Source organism: Zootoca vivipara, chromosome 4 (assembly GCF_963506605.1).
Source record: "Zootoca vivipara chromosome 4, rZooViv1.1, whole genome shotgun sequence".
NCBI lineage: Eukaryota > Metazoa > Chordata > Lepidosauria > Squamata > Lacertidae > Zootoca > Zootoca vivipara.
In genome coordinates this window covers 92,173,775-92,197,704 of record NC_083279.1, presented here as the reverse complement: position 1 = coordinate 92,197,704, position 23,930 = coordinate 92,173,775, and the positions used below count along the sequence as shown (strand labels likewise).

At 45.1% G+C, this 23,930-nt stretch overlaps 1 protein-coding gene across 1 annotated transcript in view; it reads right to left on the bottom strand.

Moving 5' to 3' along the window:
- TENM4 (teneurin transmembrane protein 4) overlaps positions 1-23,930 on the bottom strand; it is a 1,459,233-nt gene that overhangs the window by 1,322,814 nt on the left and 112,489 nt on the right. The window contains exon 2 of the mRNA XM_060274010.1: positions 8,869-8,912. The gene's annotated coding sequence lies outside the window, so the exon portion shown is untranslated. The remainder of the gene's footprint in view (positions 1-8,868; positions 8,913-23,930) is intronic.

Sequence of the window (23,930 nt, the reverse complement as noted above, 5' to 3'; positions counted from 1 at the left end):
TCGTTTTGGGTGAATTTGTTAAAAATAGCTCAAAAACTTCAAAAAGGCTCAACAACTTTTTGTCTGGATTTTCACTTTTTGAAATACGGCAACCCTACATTATGCTCAGTTATTATACATATTCTCCACTCCACCTGGGCAGTATTACACATTCCCCAACCAATGTGTCCTCGTATCTTCCCAATGTCACTTGGAAAATGCATGCTGCATAAATGCATACTGCTTGGATATATCATCTCTCGGTCTCCTCTGTTCCAGGCTAAACATATCCAGTTCCTTCAACCATTCCTCATAAGGCTGAGTTTCCAGACCCTTGATCATCTTGGTCGCCCTCCTTTGCACACCTTCCAGCTTGTCAACATCCTTCTTAAATTACGGCGCCCAGAACTGACACAGTATTCCAGGTGTGGTCTGGCCAAGACAGAATAGAGTGGAACTATTACTTCCCTTGATCTGGGCACTAGACTTCCACTGACACAACCTAGAACTCTGTTAGCCTTTTTTGTTGCTGCATCACACTGTGGACTCATAGATCCCTTTCACATGTACTGATATGAAGCCAGGTGTCCTGCACCCTATGTTTGTGTACCTGATTATCCCTGCCTAAGTGCAGAACCTTACATTTGTCCCTCTTTTGAATTAAAAATGTGTTTTATTCATTTTAATCTGTAGTTTTAAATATTCTGAAGTTCAGGATAAAAAGCAGGGGCACCTTTTGGGATTTCAGGGAAGGGGTCTAGGAGGTTTACAGTAGCAGGGCCAGGCATTCACAGCAAGGCTTGTGGAACCTCCTGCAGGCTGATAGGCATGAGAACATATTTATATATATGAAACGTCCACCATACGTGGTGAACATGGCACAAGAGAGAAAGCTAGTGGTCTACGATAACTGAGGTGATAAAATAAAGAGGAGACTCTTGAGAGTCCCATGGACTGCAAGAAGATCAAACCTATCCATTCTGAAGGAAATCAGCCCTCAGTGCTCACTGGAAGGACATATCCTGAAGCTGAGGCTCCAATACTTTGGCCACCTCATGAGAAGAGAAGACTCCCTGGAAAAGACCCTGATGTTGGGAAAGATTGAAGGCACTAGGAGAAGGGGACGACAGAGGACGAGATGGTTGGACAGTGTTCTCGAAGCTACCAACATGAGTTTGACCAAACTGCGGGAGGCAGTGGAAGACAGGAGTGCCTGGCATGCTCTGGTCCATGGGGTCACAAAGAGTCGGACATGACTAAACAACAACAACAAAAATAAAAAATATCAAATAATCTCTAATATTCTTCATCTGAGGTCTCCTCATCTGAGGGAGCTTTGGAGTGTTGTGACAAGAAAAAAGGGCATTTTCAGTTGTGGCTCCCTACTGGTAGTTACGAAGGATTTCTGGCTCCCAATTCTTTAACAACAGCAACAACAAAAGGACTGTCCTCCATACATCCACAAATACACGTCCTACTAAAATGAAGAAAGCTGGGGGAAGGCATACCTAGAAGTGACTTTTTCATTTGGAAGGGCTGCGAATTCAAAACAAATCCCTGCAGTTAATAATTCTTTTGCACTAGGCTCTCTGCTTGATGGACCTTGGAGTTTTAAGAGAAAAACAAGGAACATCCTAGAAGTCCAATGGCTGCCCACTCCTGACTTAGAACATTGCTGTACCTAGGGGATTTTGTGGGGAGTGGGGGCAATGCCAGCTCCTCTACGGTAGTAGAGGAGTGCTGGCCAAAACAGTTTAAGAAAAGTCTCCCTTCCAAAAACAATATATATCACCATGCCTGCAATTTCTGAAATGCCTCCCTGTCCCCCCCCTACCCCCATCCCACCCCCCGCTGCCCATCTTCCACCTAAGGGTGGGCTGGTGAATTTTGCAACAACCATGAACTACCATAAGTTAGTGAGATAAGTCTCAGCCTCGAGCCCCATATTTCTTGATTCAAAACCCAGAGTCCCTGACGGCATCTTCCATCTTCCTTTCGATTTACTTGTCACTTGTTCATGTTGTAGAAAGCCCTTCATCAACAGCAAGCAAGCATCCTCATCCGTTCCCGGTCCTCGATTTTTGCAACTCTAGTTCAGACATTTTGTCTGTGGCGCGATCCTGCTTTTTAAACATACTATCCCACAATTTAGTGCTGCTATTTTCAATCAACTGCAGCAGGTTTTGCCTTCGTTTGTCAATCCCTTTTGCGAAAAAGACAGGGGGAGGGGTGGAAGTGCTGTGTTCCCTGCAACCTAGCAACACAACTTACAGTTTTAAATACCTGGCAACAAAACAAAATGAAGTTCATTTGGACCTGCGCTTCATTAACACACCACATAACTTAATGCAATCAAAGTGACTGCATAGCTTCGGGTTGTGGCAGGTCTGAGGTGCGGCAAAATAAATAGCATGTGGGCATAGAGACTAAGAACAGAAGGAGATCCTGCTGGATCAGGCCAAAGGCTCATCTAGTTCTGCATCCTGTTCTCACAGTGGCCATCCAGATTCCTGGGAAAAATCAGCAAGTGGGATTCGAGCAAAATACCTTCCTCCCCTCCTGTGGTTTCCAGCAACTGGTATTCAGAAGCATCGCTGCTTCAAACAGTAGAGGCAGAGCCATCAATAGTAGACATCAGTTCCACAAATTTGTCTAATCCTCTTTTAAAGCCATCCAAGTTAATAATCACTGCCTCCTGCAGAAGTGAGTTCCATAGTTTACCTGTGCGCTGTGTGAAGAAGCACTTTCTTTTATCTGTCCTGAATCTTCCAACATTCAGCTACAGGGAAGCTTCACTATACAGTGGTACCTTGGTTCTCGAACGTAATCCGTTCCGGGAGTCTGCTTGACTCCAGAAACTGTTCGAAAACCAAGGCGCGGCATGTGATTGGCTGAAGGAGCAAACCGGAACAGCATTTGGAAGCCAATTTCTTCAACAACTAAACCAAGGTACCACTGTATTTACAATACGTATAATATACTTCCTATGCTCCAGGAATGTTTTGTTACACAGAACTGGGGAACCTTTGGCCCAAGGGTCAGCTGGGGTCCCCAGTCCCCACGATACTCTTTGTGGGGACTGGGGCCTTTGATACTCTTTCTAGGCCACACCCCTCAGCAGACTGAACATTTGAAGGTTACTGAATTGGCTGCTGCAGTCACCTCAGGCACCTGGTGCTAAAAACTGAGTCTAATTCTGTCCTGTGCAGGCAGTGGTAGCTAGCATTTTTCACCTGGCTGCCCAATGCAGAGGTCACTTCTGGTGATTGAATACGGTAAGGGACAGGTGGCGAGAAGGCCAGTATGGTGTGGATGCGATGGCGGGAACAATGCATTGGCTCCACCACTGCACCCCCACTCTGCTGACCTGCTTAACACTTCACCATTCCTCCTCTCTCCTTTTCAGTTACCATTAGTGACCTCCATGTTGCAAAGCCAAGTGAGCAACGTTGCCCAAGACACGGCATGCCCGTCAACTGTTCTGGGAAAACAGGGACATCCAATTCCCCCCCCCCCCGAGACTACGGACAGTACATTTTGGGTGCCTTGCTTTCTCGTGATTTCAAACTGAGATCTCGACACACACACCCCCAAAAAGTGCTTCTTTTGCTTCACGGTCTCACACGGTGCCCCAAAATGTGCATCTTTGGGTGCTGTGTCCCCCAAAGCACCTTTTCTTTTCTGGGTTTGCAAGCTGGTGCAGCACCCCAAAAATGCATTTATGGGTGCCATGCCCAGAAGCAGTGTTTTTTTCCAGGTCCGTGATCTCACACAGATTGCAGACCTGGAAGATGGTGTTCTGAATTTGGACCACGAAGGGCATGGCATTGCACACCACTGTATGCAAGTCAACACAGGCTATAGAGAAAGGAACCACTCAGTTTCCAAAAGCTCCATTATATGTCACCTTCTCCACAATCTCCTTCTTCTTAATTAGCACTCCCAGAACTCTTCTGACATCCAAAGATCCAACCACCTATCTGCCACTAGAGACTTCTCCCAGGGTGTATTAGCAACATAGCTGCCAAGTTATCCCTTTTTTTAAGGGATTTTCCCTTATGCTGAATAGACTTCCTCGCGAGAAAAGGGAAAACTTGGCAGCTATGATTAGCAAGAGGTATACTGCTGCATTTAATATTGTAATCCCCACCCCACCCCACAAAACTTACTCATAGTAGGACCAGCTCTTTTGGAAAATGCTAGACTTGTGGATAAATAGGAATAGCTACAATGAAACTGCGTTGTGTTTGTGTGTTTTTTTTCAGATGCTGTTCACATTGAGAGCAGCAGCTCATCTCATTTGGATCGTTTATACTTCGGGGTTTCATTGTTTTATACACACAACCACCAGCTTTGTTTGTGAAGCACAAAGCACACACCAGCAGTTCCTTCCAACAGTGTAATGATTGAATTCTTAATTATTTACATGTTGTGGCTGACCCAGTTATTCAGGTACAGGAACGAGAGGGAGGTAGCAGGCGTTGATAGCTCAGATCAGATTTGTCAGTCAGTATGAGTACAACCAATTAACAAAGGAAATTAGTACATTCTAACTGGAACTGAGATGAAAGCAAGACCTTTTTGTAAACATGTTCAACAGCAGCGAAAAGCACCATTCCTTCCTCTAATTTTTGACTGGTTATTTAAAAGGAGATGGAAGTATCCAGGGCCCATCGTCCTTGCTTGGAACTACATTTGTTGCCAGTGATCTTATCATCTAGACCAAGGCGATTGGCATAGCTGCCAAGTCTCCCGTATTCTCCGGGAAATCCCCGTTTTCCCAGCTGTTCTTAGCTGAAAAAAATGGATTTTTTTGTTTTCCCCCGGAGCATGCTCAGAAGCGACTTTTGATGCTGCTCTGCCCAGTTCCCAAATGGCTGCAGTGCGACTTCTGGCGCGGTGGCCATTTTGGAACTGGGCAAAGCAGCATCAAAAGTCACTTCTGAGCATGCTCCGCCCAGTTCCAAAATGGCGGCAGCACCACTTCCGGTCTGCTACTTCCGGCCCGGTCCCTTATTTCTCGGACAGCAACTTGGCAGGTATGGCGATTGGCTATCTAAAGTTGTGACATTATCACATTCACCATGGGGTTCCCAGTTGGCTGAGACTACTGATGCAAATACTCAAGGAGGAGGAAGCTTGCAGAGATGGGACAGAAATAGGAGCATTCCTATTGTTTCTGCTGCATTCAAGGATGCCTGTTGATAGTAAGTAGAAGACTCGGACTAAAATCCTGTCTGTCAACGCAAAACCTACTCTGCATCAATAGCAAAACTACAATTCCCATCATCTCCTTGGAGAATGCAGGGTGTGAGCATGCCCAGAAGCTTTCAAATATCGGTAGGTAAAAACTGGAAAGAGATAAATCTTGGCTCCTTTGAGCCCACACAGCTGAAGTTTTTTGCTCCCCACCTTTCACAATTTGCAAGTTTAGGAAAGTCAGAGAAAAGTGACAAAACAAAGAGTTGATGACCTTGGAATAATTCCCCCGGGGGCTGCATTGCTACGTGAGCGAGATGAATAAACACCAAGCAATAAAAGATAATGGGAGAGGATTTACCCCAGCAAATTATTTGTCAAAATTACAAATACCTAAATACAGACGGTCATTTACCCTCGCTAGATTCAACGTGCTGCCAGGTGCCTTATTGCAGGGCAGATTCGAGGGTAAACCATACGCGGAACGAGTCTGCCCCTGTGGCTTGATGGAGGTAGAAACTGTCTCTTATGCCTTGTTACGTTGCCGGTTTTTTCTACAGGGATATACGCTCAGTATTTTTTACCCCTGCTATGCAAAAATCTGCAAATGAATCCAAACTTCAATGTCTAAAATCCCTGGTAGAGGACAAGGACCCTGAGATCACGTTAAGGGTAACCAAATTCTGTGTGATTGCCATAAAACGTAGGGAACAAGCTGTGCTATCATAATGATTAAGGCCTTAAATGATAATTTTAGGTTATATGTTAGTGACTAAGTTTTAATTTATATATTTTTTAACTGTTGCTATATCTGTATTGTCCCTGTTATACCTTATTGCAAATTCAAATGTATCCCTATCGTGTTTTATGACTTCCTTTATATCGTATGTGGGCTGGAACTGGTCTGTGACTGGAAATAATAAATTCATTAATTCATTCCCTAGGCTATTCTGAACTAAGACAGGAGGGTTCCACAAATCACTACTTCACTTATTTTAGTTAGCTGAGAAGTTGGCTTTTTTTTAAAAAAAAGCTTCACCTCCTCTGGTTTTTTGGTAATACCTTGTTCACTATCTAGTGGATGAAATTCTGTGCTTTTTATTATGGCCACAGATGAGCAGACATGCAATAAAAACAGCATTATTAAATAAATCCAAACTTATTCTTACTGCATTTGTAACTTTATTCCCCCCAAAGTCTCAGTCTGACACCTGTTAAACTCCCATTTAACAGATTCAGGTATTTCCTTAAATCCATCAAACATTTCAATCTAATTTTTTTAAGGCGGATAATAAAATAAAAACTGAATTAGACAGACCCATCTTCTGCAGGTCCACCAGAATATAAGCAAACAGGGAGCAAAAGGAATACAGTACTGTGAAATCTTCCTTGTAGCAGTACAGTAAAACACCGGACCCAGCTAATGTTAAAGCATGCCTATATTTATAAAGATTTAGCACTTCTAAATATTTTGCTGCTTTAATCCCATAACTGGGATTCACACCCACAAAGAACAGGGAACAGTTTTTCATTGCAGGAGATCACGTATTTTCAAGGTTTAAATCCCCATCCCTCTGTCCAACAGTAAAATGTTAGCCTGATTAGTTCCCATCATTATCAAAACCTCGGGGGGGGGGGGCACCCACAGTGTATATCTTGTTCCAAAGCAGTTTTGATCCATGAAGAAACAAAAGTACCATTACTTATGTTTATTCCATCATTATAATCACATTAAATCATTATTATATAATCCCATTTGGACAGAGTCTGTTTTTAATGTATTTTATGCAGCACCTAGTGTGTGTTTTATGTACTCCACAAATAACTGCAATTAAAACTATTACTACATCCACCTGACAACCAAAGGATCAAAAATTATCCCTCAAAAAAATTCTGCATAAAAATCTCAGTAGCATAACCATCACCAAAGTTGCCCCAGGGATGACTGTTAAAACAGGACAGGAAATTCTTCATATCTAAAGCAGGGATAGAGAACATGTGACCATTCAGATGCTACTACAACTCCCATCATCTCTGATCATTTAACAGAGCGACTGGGGCTGATGGGACCTGGAGTCCAATCATTATTGGAGGGCCAGAGGTTTCTCACCACTGATCTAAGACTCTGTACACAAGCATCATTTCTCTGGGCCCGGTGCAAACTTCCTACAAGTGTCCTCATCCTCAAAATCCCTTTGCGGCTTTGAAAATATATGGAAGCCCAACTGGCGTCCATTAGGTACATAGTATGACGTCGCCACTCTCAACACCAAGGAAGCCTGTAAACATGCCCTGCTCTAGTGGGGATCGCATAACCCCATTGCTCAGCTGCACACCGATTCTTCACAACTGACCCATCGTGTATTGCGTATCTGATGGGCCACTTGAACTGTGGTGCATGTTTAATACACAACTGGCTTCTGGATGTACTGTGATGAGATTGTAACTTACGGTAAGAATAAGCTTCACCAAGTAGTCAAAGGCATTTGAGATAGCTACACAACATAATCATGGAACATCTTTAGAGCAGACCTAGACACATCAAGCTGAACACCAGCAACAACAGTTGTGGGGAGCCTGTGGCCCTCCAGATGGAGTTGGGATCCACAAATCTCTGTCATCATTGGCCAGTGATCAAGGATGATGGGAGTTGTAGTTCAGTAACATATGGAGAGCCAGTGGTGGAGGGAGGGGGGTGCAGACCGCCCCGGGTGTCATCAATGGGGAGGGTGACAAAAATACAGTCCTACCGCAACATCCGAATGCTTCGGCTTTCGAAGGTTTCGACTTCCGAAGTCGACAACCCCGGAAGTCTTTTCGCCCCGCGCGCCCGGCACATTCACATAAGCACAAAATTGCGCTTTGTGCATGCACCGACCGTGCACTTCGACATCCAAAAACCTCGACTTACGAAGACGGCTGTGGAACGGATCGTCTTCGTAAGTCGAGGTACCACTGTATGAGGTTTTTTTAAAAAAATGGGCTCATGGATCTTTTTAGTTCAGTCAACAAACGTAACGAAATGCGGCTGGCACTGGGCGCCACACTGCGGGGGACGGCACTTACAGCGGGGCCTGCAGCGTGCCAGAGCAACGCGTCTATCCTGGGAGTGACGTGGTGGCTTGGGCGCCTGCAGGCTCCACGCTACCTGAAACGGCAGCGTGGGGCTTGCATCTGTCCACAGCCTCTCCCTCAGCCACCCTACAGCTGGGGGAGAGGCAGCAGAGCGGCTCCACGCAGCTCACCCCGCCCCCATGGGCAGCTCGCCCCGCCCCTGGCTGCAGGACAATTGAGCCACATCGAGAACCCGAGCAGCTAGCTACGCCACTGTGGAGAGCCAAATGTTCCCCAGCCCTAATCTACAACATCCCTTGGGTTCTTGAGAAATCTCTTGCTGCAGCCACTGCCTGAGACTCAAAAAACAGAATAGGACCACCACACACAACTCCACACACAACTGGTGGGCTAAACCCAGTTTGGTCAGTGACAATTTGCTCAGGCCTTCTTTAGAGGAAATCGGAGCTTTCCAAAATCCCACCAAGACATACGTCTCCTTTACCAAAATCCGAGTGTTCAGTAGAAGACAATATGCAAAGCAAGCCATTCAGTCCAAATTAGAGATGTTTTCACGTAATTTGTCAAAAAGCAATCCAGCAAGAATAAACCAACATCTAACTATGTGTGACTTACCAGGCTGTCATGGAAATGTCCATTCGCATCCCATTCACTGAAGTCTGCAGAAAGAGAAGACATAAGGAAGGGAGATTATTCAATGGGCAAGCAATGGGGGAACTGTGACTGGCCAAGTGACCTTACTGGCCAAGAGAAATTAGAAGTTTGATTTAATCTACAGATGATCCAAAATCAGGGGCTGAGATTTGCAAATATGTTTCCACGCTTTGACAAGTAGCCCTCATTTTTGGTGATCTTCTTCTTCTTCTTCTTCTTCTTCTTCTTCTTCTTCTTCTTCTTCTTCTTCTTCTTCTTCTTCTTCTTCTTCTTCTTCTTCTTCTTCTTCTTCCAGGGGGAGGTCTTCAAAGGGGGTTGAACTTGTTTCACATGCAGAGAGGAAATGGATCCCTGTGGGCTCAAAAGGAACAGCACTCCCTTTTCAGGAAGACTGCGTGGAAGCAAAAGAAATAACTGCGTTGGGGGGGGGAGGGCGTGTCGGATGTGTGCACATTTTGATGCATTCATCCAAATACTCATATGGAGGCACAACCAAATGGTGTAGAAACTGATCCCTCTGCTTTGCTAAGGCCTCCTGGTGGTGCTGTTTTCTTACATTGAAATCATACCTTGACCCTTGGCCAGGCATCCCCAAACTTCGGCCCTCCAGATGTTTTGGATTACAATTCCCATCTTCCCCAACCACTGGTCCCGTTAGCTAGGGACCATGGGAGTTGTAGGCCAAAACATCTGGAGGGTTGCAGTTTGGGGATGCCTGCCCTTGGCCATGCTGTCTAGGGCAGATGAGAGTAGGAAGCCAACAACATCAGGAGGGGACCATGTTGGCTACCACTGGATTTTTTAATTGCCTGCCCCAATGGTACAGAAGACAGAGTATCACTTGGTTGTCTTGACAACATGGGGCACATACCTCCCCTCCTCCAGTGAGAACGTTCTCAGCATGCTCCTAATTCAGGCACCCCCAAGCTGCGGCCCTCCAGATGTTTTGGCCTACAACTCCCATGATCCCTAGCTAACAGGACCAGTGCTCAGGGGTGATGGGAACTGTAGTCCAAAACATCTGGAGGGCCGAAGTTTGGGGATGCCTGTCCTAATTCATCCTTTCTTCATTTGCAGCCTTGACTTTAATTTAAACCAGGACTACGAAGATTCCAGCCAAAAGCTGGGTTTGCAGTTAGCAGTTTAAAGTCCTGCTTTCTAGTATGGCGCTCCCTAGCAGCACCAATCTTAGCAGAGCTGGCATTGGGTACCAAAAATAAAGGATGCTGAATGGAAGTGTTCAAGGGGAACCCTTGGAAATGTGTTCTGTGGCTCCTGGTTATTTCCTTGACAGGTGTGATGTTACCTGCCCCACACCTGATTTCATATGACCCCCAGCGGTCATATGCCCTAGGTGAAGTTATTCAGAAGCTGAATGTGTTTTTACTATGTTAAACTGCAGCAGTGAGTCAATGAAACTTTTCAGATGTTGCCACTCTGCCCAACCAAATGCCCATGCTAAGCCTCAGCAGGGTGGCTATTCTACCAGAAACCTCGCCTGGCTTTTCCGAACTGCAAGGGCAACATTGTTTAAATAGTTGCCCACATAGTACACAGTCTTTACAAATATAGGTAGAGCTGGTATTCAGAACCATTGCTGCCTGCAACCTTCAATATTTAGTGTGCCAGGGGCCAGAATAGGTCCCAATTGCTCCAATCTGCATTACCGTACCAATCGTCTTTGCAATATTTCCCCGTGACGCTAGGCCACAGTGTCTGTTCCTTGCAAATGCAAAAGAAAAATAAGCTTCTTTTAAAGCCTACTATTTCTGAACATACAGCACCAAAGGAGAGAGAATATGAAGTATTTTATAGATGTGGTTTAAGCAGATTCAAGAAGACCATTATGGGTATATTAAAGAGCAAGCAGAGAAGAATTTGGCACTATGTGGAATTTAATCCCAGCTGTGTTTCGCCTTAATACCACTCCACACGGCAACCCTATCCGCTGCTTAAAAAGGCTTAAATACCTTTAACTGGGGGCGAGAAAGCCCACTTCCAGCTACTTTATGAGCACATAATAGCAGGCAATATTCTGATCCGCATTATTCATTTGCAAACACTGCTAAACCTGACAGGATTGTATGCTATTGTTTTCCCCCCACAGAAGGGCAGTGAAAGATTGTCTCTCACTGCACTGAAATGGAGATTTAAAGCGCTGTTGCTCAGCAGAGTGACTCCAACTGACTCCAAGGGGATGTGATGCTGTTCCCATTGTGAAACCTAAGCAGGCCCTTCATCCAGGTCTATGGCCACATTCACAGCATACAATGAAAATGTTATGATACCCCTTTAAACTCTCCTGGCTTCCCCCAAAGCATGTTGGAGACTGCAGTTTGTCAAAGGGGCTGAGAGATGTCAGGAGACTCTCCCGGTGGTGGACTTGGGGCTTTAACATTTCAGTGGGTGATCCTCGCTCGTCATGAAGCTTACTGTGTGACCTTGGGGCAGTTGCTGTCTCTCAGCCTAGCCTACCTCGCAGGGATGATCTGTGGATTAGCTAGGGAAGGTGAGACCCATGTACACTGGTGGCATATTAATGGAAGAAATAAAATAATGAATGAAAACAGATTTAAGAAACGCAGAAACACAACAATAAAACAAATATGGGGAGAGACTTATTCAACATCTTCATCAATGACTTGGATGATGGGCTTGAGGGCATCCTGAGCAAGTTTGCAGATGACACCAAATTGGGAGGGGTGGCTAATACCCCAGAGAACAGGATCACACTTCAAAATGACCTTAACAGATTAGACAACTGGGCCAAAGTAAACAAGATGAATTTTAACAGGGAGAAATGTAAAGTACTACACTTGGGTAAAAAATAAAAAATAAAATGAAAGGCACAAATACAGGTTGGGTGACACCTGGCTTGAGAGCAGTACATGTGAAAAGGATCTAGGAGTCTTGGTAGACCACAAACTTGACATGAGTCAACAGTGTGATACAGCAGCTAAAAAAACCAATGCAATTCTGGGCTGCATCAAGAGGAGTATAGCATCTAGATCGAGGGAAGTAATAGTACCACTGTATTCTGCTCTGGACAGACCTCACCTGGAGTACTGTGTCCAGTTCTGGGCACCACAGTTCAAGAAGGATACTGACAAGCTGGAACGTGTCCAGAGGAGGGCAACCAAAATGGTCAAAGGCCTGGAAACAATGCCTTATGAAGAACGGCTTAGGGAGCTGGGCATGTTTAGCCTGGAGAAGAGAAGGTTAAGGGGTGATATCATAGCCATGTTCAAATATATGAAAGGATGTCATATAGAGGAGGGAGAAAGGTTGTTTTCTGCTGCTCCAGAGAAGCAGACACGGAGCAATGGATTTAAACTACAAGAAAGAAGATTCCACCTAAACATTAGGAAGAACTTCCTGACAGTAAGAGCTGTTCGACAGTGGAATTTGCTGCCAAGGAGTGTGGTGGAGTCTCCTTCTTTGGAGGTCTTTAAGCAGAGGCTTGACAGCCATCTGTCAGGAATGCTTTGATGGTGTTTCCTGCTTGGCAGGGGGTTGGACTGGATGGCCCTTGTGGTCTCCTCCAACTCTATGATTCTATGATTCTATGAAATATTATTGTCCGGATTCCAGCAAGCCGAAAGGACCACCACTTTAACTGCTTTGTACTGGTGTGAGACACCAGGACCATTTAACCTACTGTTATCTCTTTGGGGTTTCCCCCCCCCCTATAATTTTTTATTAAATTTCCTGTTTTACATTTTTGAAAATTCATTCAAATACCCTTAAAATATCAATGACTCCCCTTCTTCTCTTTCCATGGTTCATTTGCAAAACAGAAATCCCTGCATATTTTATATAAACTAAACCATTCAGTATTCCATTATTACATCCATCAAAACTTACTTACACTGTTGAATTTATCTTAATGCTGCCCACGTTTTCAAATAATCACAATTTTCCTCCATATATTCAATAAACATTTTCTAATCTTCTTTAAACATATGCTTTTCTTGTTCTCTTACTCTGTGTGTTAGGTCCGCAAGCTGTGCATATTCCATCAGTTTAAGTTGCCATTCTTCTTTGGTTGGGACCTCGCTCGTTTTCCATTTTTGGGCTAACAAAACAGAGGCCGCAGTAGTGGCCTACATAAATAACCTTTTTTGACACCTGGGAATTTCCACCTGAATTATCCCCAACAAAAAGGACCCTGGTTGTTGATTGATGGAAAAGTACTTTTAAACAATTTTTCAGTTCATTATGAATTATTTCCCAATACTCTTTTACCCTTTTACAGGTCCACCACATATGATAGAACGTACCCTCGGTCTCATTGCATCTCCAACACTTATCTGATTCAGTCTTACACATATTAGCAAGTCTACTGATAGCAACTAAGGTTTCAGACCAAGCTCACTCAGAGCTCTGCTACTCAATATCCTTAACTGGTGACGCTGAAGATTAAACCTGAGTACTTCAGTGTTCCAAAGCATGCTCTCTCTCCTACTGAGCTATGGACCTCCTCTGCCACATTGATTGATAGGGCAAGCTTAATACAAAACAAAAGGAAAACCATGTTGTAAGATCTTCCGCTTTCATTCATCAAATGACGAAATGGCACGACCTGGACTTGTTCGGCGTATTTTTCATTGTAACGGCATTTTAAGCAACAGGTTAGCAAATGGCTTTTTGAAGTAGTCCTTGTTGTGGGGGAAGCTAACATGTTTCTATAGAGACACTTGGGTGAGAGGCAAGAGAATACCCATGCGTATGATTGGCTATTTCTTCATTTTAGCAAAATTCCCATCATTATGCCAGATTGTGAATAATAATAATAATTATTTATTATTTTATTTATTATTTCTACCCTGCCCATCTGAGCGGGTTTCCCCAGCCACTCTGGGCAGCTTTCAACAGAACATTAAAAACAGGGGAGGAAAAACCATCAAACATTAAAAACTGCCCTAAACAGGGCTGCCTTCAGATGTCTTCTAAAAGTCGGATAGTTGTTTATTTCCTTGACATCTGATGGGAGGGTGTTCTACAGGGCGGGTGCCACCACCGAGAAGGCCCTCTGCCTGGTTCCCTGTAACCTCGCTTCTCGCGAGGAGGGAACTGCCAGAAGGCCCTCAGAGCTGAACCTCAGTGCTGAACGATGGGGGTGGAGACGCTCCTTCAGATCTACTGGGCCGAGGCCGTTTAGGGCTTTCAAGGTCAGCATCAACACTTTGAATTGTGCTTCGGAAACGTACTGGGAAGGCCCTCTGCCTGGTTCCCTGTAACCTCACCTCTCGCAGTGAGAGAACCGCCAGAAGGCCCTCAGCCCTGGACCTTGGTGCATGAGCACAGGAAAGTCTTGCTGGACTATATTTGTAGAACTGACTTTTGGACAATACCCATTCCTCAGTCTAACCTACTTCACAGGGTTGGTTTGAGGATAAAATGGGGAGGGTGGGCTTACATTGACCGTCTTGAGCTGCTTGGAGGTGAGTTCAGATATCAATGTAAGTACAATTAATTATTTTTAGATAGATGATAGACAGATAGACAGACAGACAGATGGCAGATGAACAGATAAAGATGTAAGCTTGAATCCAACTCAGAACAGACCCACTGAAATCAAGTCTACTCTGAGAATGGCTTAGTTAGATACAACACATATACTACCAGCCATAGATAAACAGATCTATTCCATACCCTTATAAGCTGTCTCGTATTAATCCTTCATTTAATAATAAGGGCAGCAATATTTGTCCCAAATATATCTCTTTTATTTTTATTTGTGGCAATTTTAATCAATCTCAGTATCTATAGATGCATCTCAGGTTTGCATGCCTTCCAATAAGCCATTCATTTTGTTTTCCTTTCACCAAAACCATTGTCAGAGCACAAGCACATCATTAGGCGATCTTTTTAATATGTATTAAAAAAAAAAAGTCACCGCAATTCAATAAAACTTACATTAGCTGGAGTTTCAGGAACATTAGTCTAATGTGCTTTAAAAGATCACCTTCTCGGAGTGCTGTAATAAGTTTGTGTGAAAAGCAGAAAGCATGTAATATGTAATAAAATCTGGCCTTTAATGAACCATTGTGCAACGAAGTCTAGTGGTATCATTCAGCAGAAAGTGTCCTTTTAATTAATGAGTAAAGAAGCCAAGGGGATATTTTAAAGTGACCTCAATTGTATTGACCCCTGATTGGCAGCTGGATTGGCCAGCGGGCCAACTGATACCCAATCAATGGATAGACAGGTCATAAGAAAGGGAACACCCTTCTGTGGTTGACCCTTTCCTGATATTGCTTACTTTCACTTTTATTCCCACCCAGAGTTAACTATATCTCTTAGCTGGGGTCTTAAAGGTTTTGCCATTATTGCCACCATGGTGAGAGCAATAATACCCTTGTTCGGGTGATTTGGGGGGTCTTTCCTGAGCTCAGTTCTGCCCATAGGTGGACTGTCAGTTGGCAATCCCTGCTGTAACTTCTCTCCTTTTAGAAACAACAACAACGGACACCTGATTTATGTTTCACAAGACACCAAAGTGGAAATGACCTTGATGTAATGCACTATAAACAGTAAAGGCTTGCAGCTAATTAAAAACAAGCTTCTATGATTATCCAATCCACATGCAAAGCCTGCAGAATTCTCTGAAGTGGTAATTGGCAGTCTAAATTTAATAATCTTACCTAGATTTATGAAGCATTGGCTGTCACCAAGAGTTACAATGCTTGCACTCAGCAAATGCCGGGATATAGTCGTGTGACAGCTAATATGGCAGAGACGGAGCTAAATTCTGCTTTTTAGGGCGTGATCACACATGCACCTAGATCAATGAGCATGCTACCCAATGTGCCATGGGAAAAGCCTTAAACCTGACCCTGTACTCCACCGGGAGCCAGGGCAGCTGGTATAGTACTGGACTAATGTGATCCCGCGGCGAGGACCCCATAAGGAGTCTTGCCATACTATTGTGCACCTGCTGGGTCAGTTTCAAGGCCATTTCTCTTCTCCTAGGCCATTGGCTAATAAACAATCCATGACCTGTTAAACTGCTTACCCTTTGCCCTTCCCCAGCAGCTGACCAAACTGCCTCCCAGTACACCTCTTATACCCTCTATCCACACAACTCACCCAAAGTCCATCTCCTCTTGACCCAACTCCTTTTAAAGGAGATGGGGTGCTTAACAGAGCAGATTGCTAAACTGCTGTGTGGCGGTCACCCCCCCACACACACTCCATTATACAGTTCACCTGGATCTGCATGCTATTCCTCACACTGCAGTTGGTGTGAATTGCAGAGTGTGACGACAGCTTACATTTTAATGTATATAGGAAGAAAGGATAAGGACAGACATTACCTTGAAACTTTACATTTCAGTGACTGGTAAACAAGCATTTAATAAACCTATTTGGTAGCTGTCATTGCCGATTTCATTTATAATATGTAAGTTCAGTAAAATAAAATTTTTAAAAAATCTATATCCAATGCATAGTGGTGTGTGTCATGAGTTGGGAAGACACCAAAGAAGGGGAGAAGGATCCCTGCAAAGGGATTGGTACACACCTGGACAAGCTGAAGATGGGGAAGAGGAGGCTGTGGACTTAGGAGGTACTCATGGGGCATCGGAGGATGCCGAGGGGGTAGAGGTCAGTTCATAAGAGCCAGGGGGGAAAGACACATCACGAGAACCAGAGGTGCCCCCGCCTCTATGGACATGGTGGGGTCTGAAGCATCGGCAACAGCAGGAAGCACTCCAGGAGATTGAGGCAGGCAACGGAACATAGCCCAGCTATGTGGACCAGGTTGGAGATCATGGAACTCTTTAGGTCTGGGAGGATGCTGTGATCACTCAGCTGGATTAAGCTCAGGACCACTTGCTTTGTCATGTGGAGAGGCACAGCTGCTCAGCTGGAGCAAACTCTGGTGCATCAATCAAGATTGGGCTTCAATCCCAATCGAGATTGGGCTTCAAGTTACTTTCAAAAAAAACTTTCTGACAGTAAGAGCTGTTCAACAGGGGAACAGTCTCCCACGAGAGGTAGAAGAAGAAGAGTTTGGACCTGATATCCCACTTTATCACTACCCTAAGGAGTCTCAGAGCGGCTAACAATCTCCTTTCCCTTCCTCCCCCACAACAAACACTCTGTGAGGTGACACACAGAGAAGTGTGACTAGCCCAAGGTCACTCAGCAGCTGCATGTGGAGGAGCGGGGAAGCGAACCCGGTTCACCAGATTACGAGTCCACCGCTCTTAACCACTACACCACACTGGTGGACTCTCCTCCCTTGGAGATTTTTAAGCGAAGGTTGGGTGGCCATCTGTCATGGATCCTTTTGATGAGATTCTTGCATTGCAGGGGATTGGACTAGATGACCCTTGGGTTCCTTCCAACTCTAAGATTCTATGATAAAAGGGAAGCAAGGCAGGGACTATGTATCTGCTCAACTTTCTCTGTTGATCGACTGCAGCTTGGCTGTTTTGGGAACACTACTGGCCTGTGACTTTGGGACTGACCCCAAGTGTTCCAGTCCTGGATCTTCCGCAGAGGTGGGATGGGAAGCTGACCATACGGATTGACTTTGGACCTTGCTCATTGCATTGGACCTCAACTGGTATTTGGTCATCTGGAATGCCTGAATACTCTCTAGTGCTGCCCTTGGGACTGTGTGTGCTACCAGGACTTACCTCTGGGTATGCTGAGGATCAGAACATTGTGTCATTTTTTAATAGTAGCAAGTATGTGCACCGCTAAAATTCACTTAACACACCATTTTCTTTAGTCCTTTTGTTAAACACAGACAACACCCCCTAATAAACTGGGATTTCTTGAGTAGTTTATTTGCAGCTATTGAAAAAATGTTGACTAAGCTCTATTATTTAGCGTTTGCAAACGGTTCTAACCATTGTTGGAGCTAATTAAATTTCACAGCGGATTTTAAATCTTGCATAAGGGAGAATGCATGATGATTTTCCTCAAGCAGTATACAAACAGATGCAACGCACACACGTCAAAGTACATAAGAAAAGGACCCCAAGAGTTAATTGTGTAATGTTGCTTTTTCCAAGGTACAATAATCTGACACAGAATCTCTCAAGCATAGTGAAAAGTAAATAACTTTTTTTTCCTTTCGGCAGGAAGTGGTTGATTCAGAAGCGGTGGTGGTGGGTTCTTTGGGGGGAGGGGGGGCACAGTAAATCAGAATGGTGAAAAATCCACAGAGTAAACCAGAGAGAATCCACACATCCATACAACTAACCCCCCCACCTTTTCAAAATAGATTTTTTTCCCCACCTTAAATGCAGAGCTACCTCAATACTTTCTGGATATCACAAGAGATGCTTGACTGAAGCCAGGCAAGCTCCCCCCTGGCTCTTATATTACAACTAGTATCTTGAAGCCCGTTAAATTAACGGGTGCTAGAACATGCGATTCCCCCCACCCATTCCCGCTCTCTCTCTCCCCCTCCCTGCTTTTCTCCACCCACACGCGCCGGGACTCTCCTGGGCTGCCTCCGTCGCTGCTCCTCCGTCGCTGCTCCGCCTCCTCCCTCCTCATCCGCTGCCGCGGTCCATGCCTAGGCAGGGGAGGGGGGAAGGTAGGGGCGGCCAGGACCCTCTTTCCTTCCTGCCCTCCCCCTGGGCTCGAGCCCCCTCCTTGTCCGCCGCCTCAGGACCAGGCCTAGGCCCCGCCGCTCCAGCGGCTGCTCCCACTGACGCTCTCCCTGTTGTTTGTGCTCCCTTCGGCGGTGGCGGCCGCCGCAGCACTACGTGGCCTCCGCCGTAGCCAACCAAAGTCAGTCAGACACTCAGCCTTGCGGTTGCACCGCGAGGGAAATGGTAGGCGGGGGGAGCATGTGTGTGTGTGCACGATGGCCGCTTGCTGCTGGTCGCCGGGGGGGGAGCGTAGGGGGGGGAGGAAAAGAAAGCAGCCTCCTCCTCGCGCTTTAGCGCAAGCGCAGTGAGGCACTGTCCGGCCGAGAGCGGCGGTTGGCAGCCGCAGGGAACGGGAGGCAGAGGGGTGGGGGGTGGGGAGAGTGTGTGTGTGTGTGTCCAGTCTCTGCGTCCAATCCCTGTGTCCGTGGAGTACATGCGCAGTAGCGCAAACCTAGGGACACAGGGACTGGACGCAGAGACACTTGGACTTTATTATATAGGATTAGATGCTATCTTCGTGGCATGGAGGGGTGAAATCCAGCCTCAGCACTCTTTCCACCAGTCCCTCTCCATAGAAACACACCAGCTGTCCAGAAGTACAACACTTGCCTGCTACCTTGCTGCTTCAATAATTTCCATTATAGTAATTGTTGCTTAATGCGGCTATAATCTGTTGCTCAAAGGAAACCTCACTCGCTTTCTTGAAAGCCCCTGCGATGACATTGGCTTCTTCGCCAGCAGGCCTGGAAGGTACTTCCGAATTAAGTTAACAGCTGAAGACAATTTTCGCTGAAATTGAAGAGGACTTGAAATGAGCCAGGAGGTGGCGGCTTGCTAAGTGCAGTCCCATTATGAAGAACAAATTGGGGTGGGGGGTGGGTTTAGAAACATGTTCACCCTAGGGCTTGGCTGGCGATGGCTGGGAACTATTATGCCACCATGCGGACAAGTTCTTCGCTCCTGTATCCTGGTGGTCAAGAACTGGGATAGGAATTATGTCGCAGCATAGACTGCATTATGACCAGGCACGAAACCAACACACCCCAGGATTTATCTATTTATTTTTATCGCCTCTGATCATTTTGATTTGATTATTTATTTTCTATACTGCTTAATATTTTTTTTTAAAAAAAGAAATCTCTAAGCGGTGTACTGAAAACTGAAGCAACAATGGGCAACTTACACTGCAAAAATACACAGTTACATATAAAAGTGTAATATTAACGGTGACTTCTGTTTCAGTGCATCTGAAGAAGTGTGCATGCACACGAAAGCTCATACCAATGACAAACTTAGTTGGTCTCTAAGGTGCTACTGGAAGGATTTTTTTTATTAATACAAAGTTACTAATATATATATACATTGGCACCTCAGTTTTCGACCGTCTCGGAAGCCAAACATTTCGGTTTTCGAACACCGGAAACCTGAAAGTAATTGCTTCCATTTTTGAACGTGCCTCACAAGTCAAGGCACATTTCTCCATTTTTTCAGTGGGTTTTGCTGACCGCCCGTTGATCCTCAGTTTTGGAAGTCAAATGGTCTTCCGGAACAGATTACGTTTGAGAAACCGAGGTACCACTGTATCTCAATAGCAATTTGTTTTCCTTCTGATATGCCCTCCCTTTCAGCCTCCCGGTTTTCACCCAGGGTCCAAACAAAGTCTCACAACAATAAGAGTTCTTGGAAACAGTGAACATCACCCTAGTCTCTCATTCTAGACTTGTTTTTTATGGGCAAGTCCAAGGTTGGTGGTACCCCCTCATGCTGCCCATAGCTGCATCCCATTCAGCTGCTCTCTCCACATCCAGGTCCAGGCACTGCAGGGTTGTTGGGTTTCCCAGGGGGTGCAAAGCTTACCTTCCAAGTCCCGGACTGCAGAATCCGGGACTGGCAGCCGTGTGACACCGGAAGTTACGTCGACATAACTTCCGGTGTCGCTTTGCCCTTCTATGGGCACCAAAAATGGCCGCCGCCAGCTTCGAAAGTCGCTTGTACGCATCTCAGGAAGTGCGTCAACGCAACTTCCGGTTTCGCTCCGCCCATCTATGGGCACCAAAAATGGCCGCCACCGGCACCGGAAGTTGCATCTATGCACTTCCGGACATGCGTAGATGCGACTTTTGAAGCTGGCAGCGGCCATTTTTTGTGCCCATAGAAGGGCAAATCGGAAAGGGAAAAAATGGCCGCCGGCAGGAGAAAATAACAGAGAAAAACGGGAGACGAAGTGATACGGGGGACCACCGGGAAAAGGTAAGTAAAAGCAGGGGTTTCCCGGGGGAAACGGGGTACTTGGCAGCTATGGTCCAAAGGATGGGAAAATATTCTCCTTCAGCGCTCAGCTCTTCCTTTACCCTCTCTCCTCTCCTCCTCCAGCTGCTTCGATTCCAGTTAGGAATCGCTTCCCATATAAATATTTGAGCACAATTTCACAGTAAAAGCATCAACAATAAACACAATTCCATATATAAAAGCAATTCCATAAAAGTGATTCCGTGGCTACAAAAAAAGTAAAGACAATAATAACACGATGGTTTGTTATTATTATGGTGATCTAGGAGCAGGGGGGCAAATTCAGGCCTTCAAATCAGCAGAAAGTGGGTTGTTCATTTGTTTGTTTGCCCCAGGGGAACCTAAAATATCCACCACCATCCTGGTGTGTGTGTGTGTGTGTGTGTGTGTGTGTGTGTGTGTGTGTGTGAACTTTAGGGTTGGAGGCTTCACAAACACACCAACACAAACAGACACACACACATATAGATATACAATTTTGCTTTGCAAAATTCCCCCTTTGAGACTGCCTTTTTTTTCCTCGTCCCCTCTCCAAATGTCCTGGAGGCACCATTGTTGTAAATGGTGGCTGCCTCAAAAAAAAAAAAAATTAACCCCAAAAGACAGCCCTGACTTGCGGCTGTCATTTTTGGACAGCCACAATTTTCATCCAGGAACCTCTTTGCCTTCTGATCCCAACCGTAAAAAGCACTGTCACCATGCTCAGTCGCTGTGTGGTCCATTGATGTGGTCCAGACTCCTAGGGCTAGGGCTCTGAGCAGCCCTGTAATGAATTATCTCTGCTTTGGGTGCTGGTAGCAGAGGAAGGAATTATTCCATTGCCAGGTTAAGTGGTTTTAGCTATTTGATAAGGCAGGGGATGGATGTGTGCTTAAATTGCTCTTGAAGCAGAGCGCTCCATTTAGAAATCCCTGTCTGCGCTCTCTCATGGTGAAAAAAGGATTGTGTGTGTGTGTGTGTGTGTGTGTGTGTGTGTGTGTGTGTGTGTGTAGTTGGAAGGGAATCTCAGGGTCATCTACTTCAACCCCCTGCAATGCAGCAATCTCAGCTAAAGCATCCATCACAGATGGCCATCCAACCTCTGCTTCAAAACCTCCAAGGAATTCCACCACCTTAGAAAGGTGTCCATTCCAACTCTAACCATCAGAAAGTTGTTGCTTTTTAAAACCATTTATTTTCCACTTTCTGAAAATACAGTGGGACCTTGGTTTACAAACTTAATCCATTCCGGAAGTCCGTTCTTAAACCAAAGCGTTCTTAAACCAAGGCGCGCTTTCCCATAGCAGCGGGGGACTCAATTTACAAATGGAACACACTCAACAGGAAGCGGAACATGTTCTGCTTCCAAGGCAAATATCCCAAACCGAAACACCTACTCCTTAATCCAAGTTGTTCATAAACTAAGCAGTTCTTAAGACACCACTGTATTTATTTCAAAAAATCCCCCTCCCCACAAGAAACAATGTAAACGCTACAGCCCAACATCAAGCAGCTATGTGCAAGTTAAGAGTTGATTGTACAGTATCAGTTAAGTACCTTCCGTTCTCTGTTTTAACAGATTGTCCCAGAGTGTGTTTGTGCCTTGTTTCAAAATCATAAAATTGGAAGCAACCATGGTGGTCATCTAGTCCAATCACTGCAATGCAGGATTCTTTTTGCACAAGGGAGTCTCGTACCTACAACCCTGAGATTAAGAGTCTCATGCTCTACCAACTGAGCTATAAGTGTGACTTATTAAGTGCAAACTTAATTGAATTTCTTGCCCACCCCTAGGCATAGCTTAGTGGTAGGGCAACTGCTTTGCATGCAGATGGTCCCAGGTTCGATCCCTGACATCTCCCAAGTGGCAATGCAGGAAAACATCTGCCTGAAATCCCAGAGAGCTGCTGCCAGTCAGTGTGGACAGTACTGAGCTAGATGGACCAATGGTTTGATTCAGCAGCTTCCTATGTTTCTTCTCAAACTTTTTGTGTTTGCGTGTACGGCCAGAAAAGCACAGTTGCTTAGAGTGAGGTTACCAGATTTTTTTTTCAATGAATCTGGAGACACTTTTCAACTTCAGTAGGAATGAGGGGATTTTGTATACGGACTGATTTGTAAATCTGGTGACTGTCCCCGGGAAACGGGGACATCTGGTAACCTTAGAGTGTGGTGCTGCTAATGCTAAGGTCACAGGTTCGATACCCATACGGGACATCATTTGCTGTCTTAGCCTAATATTAGATTTGTTGGCAAGGACTTGCTTTAGTTGGAAGTCTAGTCTTTCTGTCCACTTTTTCCTGTGTTTGTTTTCCATTTGTGGTCGTTGAGTTGTTGTGAAACATGTCTCTGGGGTGAGCCTAGGCATATTAACCGTCATCTGGCGATAAATTGGTAGGTGATCACTGTCGATATACGGGAGTACCCTGAAATTTTCCAACTTTGCCAGTAAGGCCCCCGAGATGGCAAAGTAGTCCAAAATAGAGGCTCTGTTCCCAGAGAGGTAGGTGTATTCACCGGGGTAATTGGCTGGAAAGGAACCATTTACGATATTAAGGTTCAATTTGTATGTTGTCATTGCCAGGTGTAGACCTGCCAAGTTTGCCTTGGTATCCTTGCAGTTCCTATTCAGGAGCTTGTGTGCTGGTCAAGAACCGTAACAATAAATCAAATCAAATCAATACGGGACAGCTGCATATTCCTGCATTGCAGGGGGGTTGCACTAGATGACCCTTAGGGACCCTTCCAACTCTCCAATTCTATGATAATTGGAGCCACAGATGGCTTGAGCCACAGAGAAAGTTATAAAGGGAAGGAAGTAAAGAAGTCATATTAAGCATGTAAATGAGAGAACAGTATTCCAGACAAGGCCTGCTCATTTAATGTGGTATTGTTATGCTGATCAGCATTCAATAAGACACATGGGAGGAGATTTCAATTTGCCTAGGACAGCAGGAAAAAATATATATCTTAGACTAGCCTTGCCTGTTGCCCTGCTCTTAATGTGGACTGGACCAGCCTGATTACCATTTATCTGGCATTTGCTAAGCATGCTGCCCTACTTCATCTCACGGTAACCAGCAATAAATCAACAGTATTTGCAATGCACATTCTTATCTTGGCAAGCGAGTACACTTT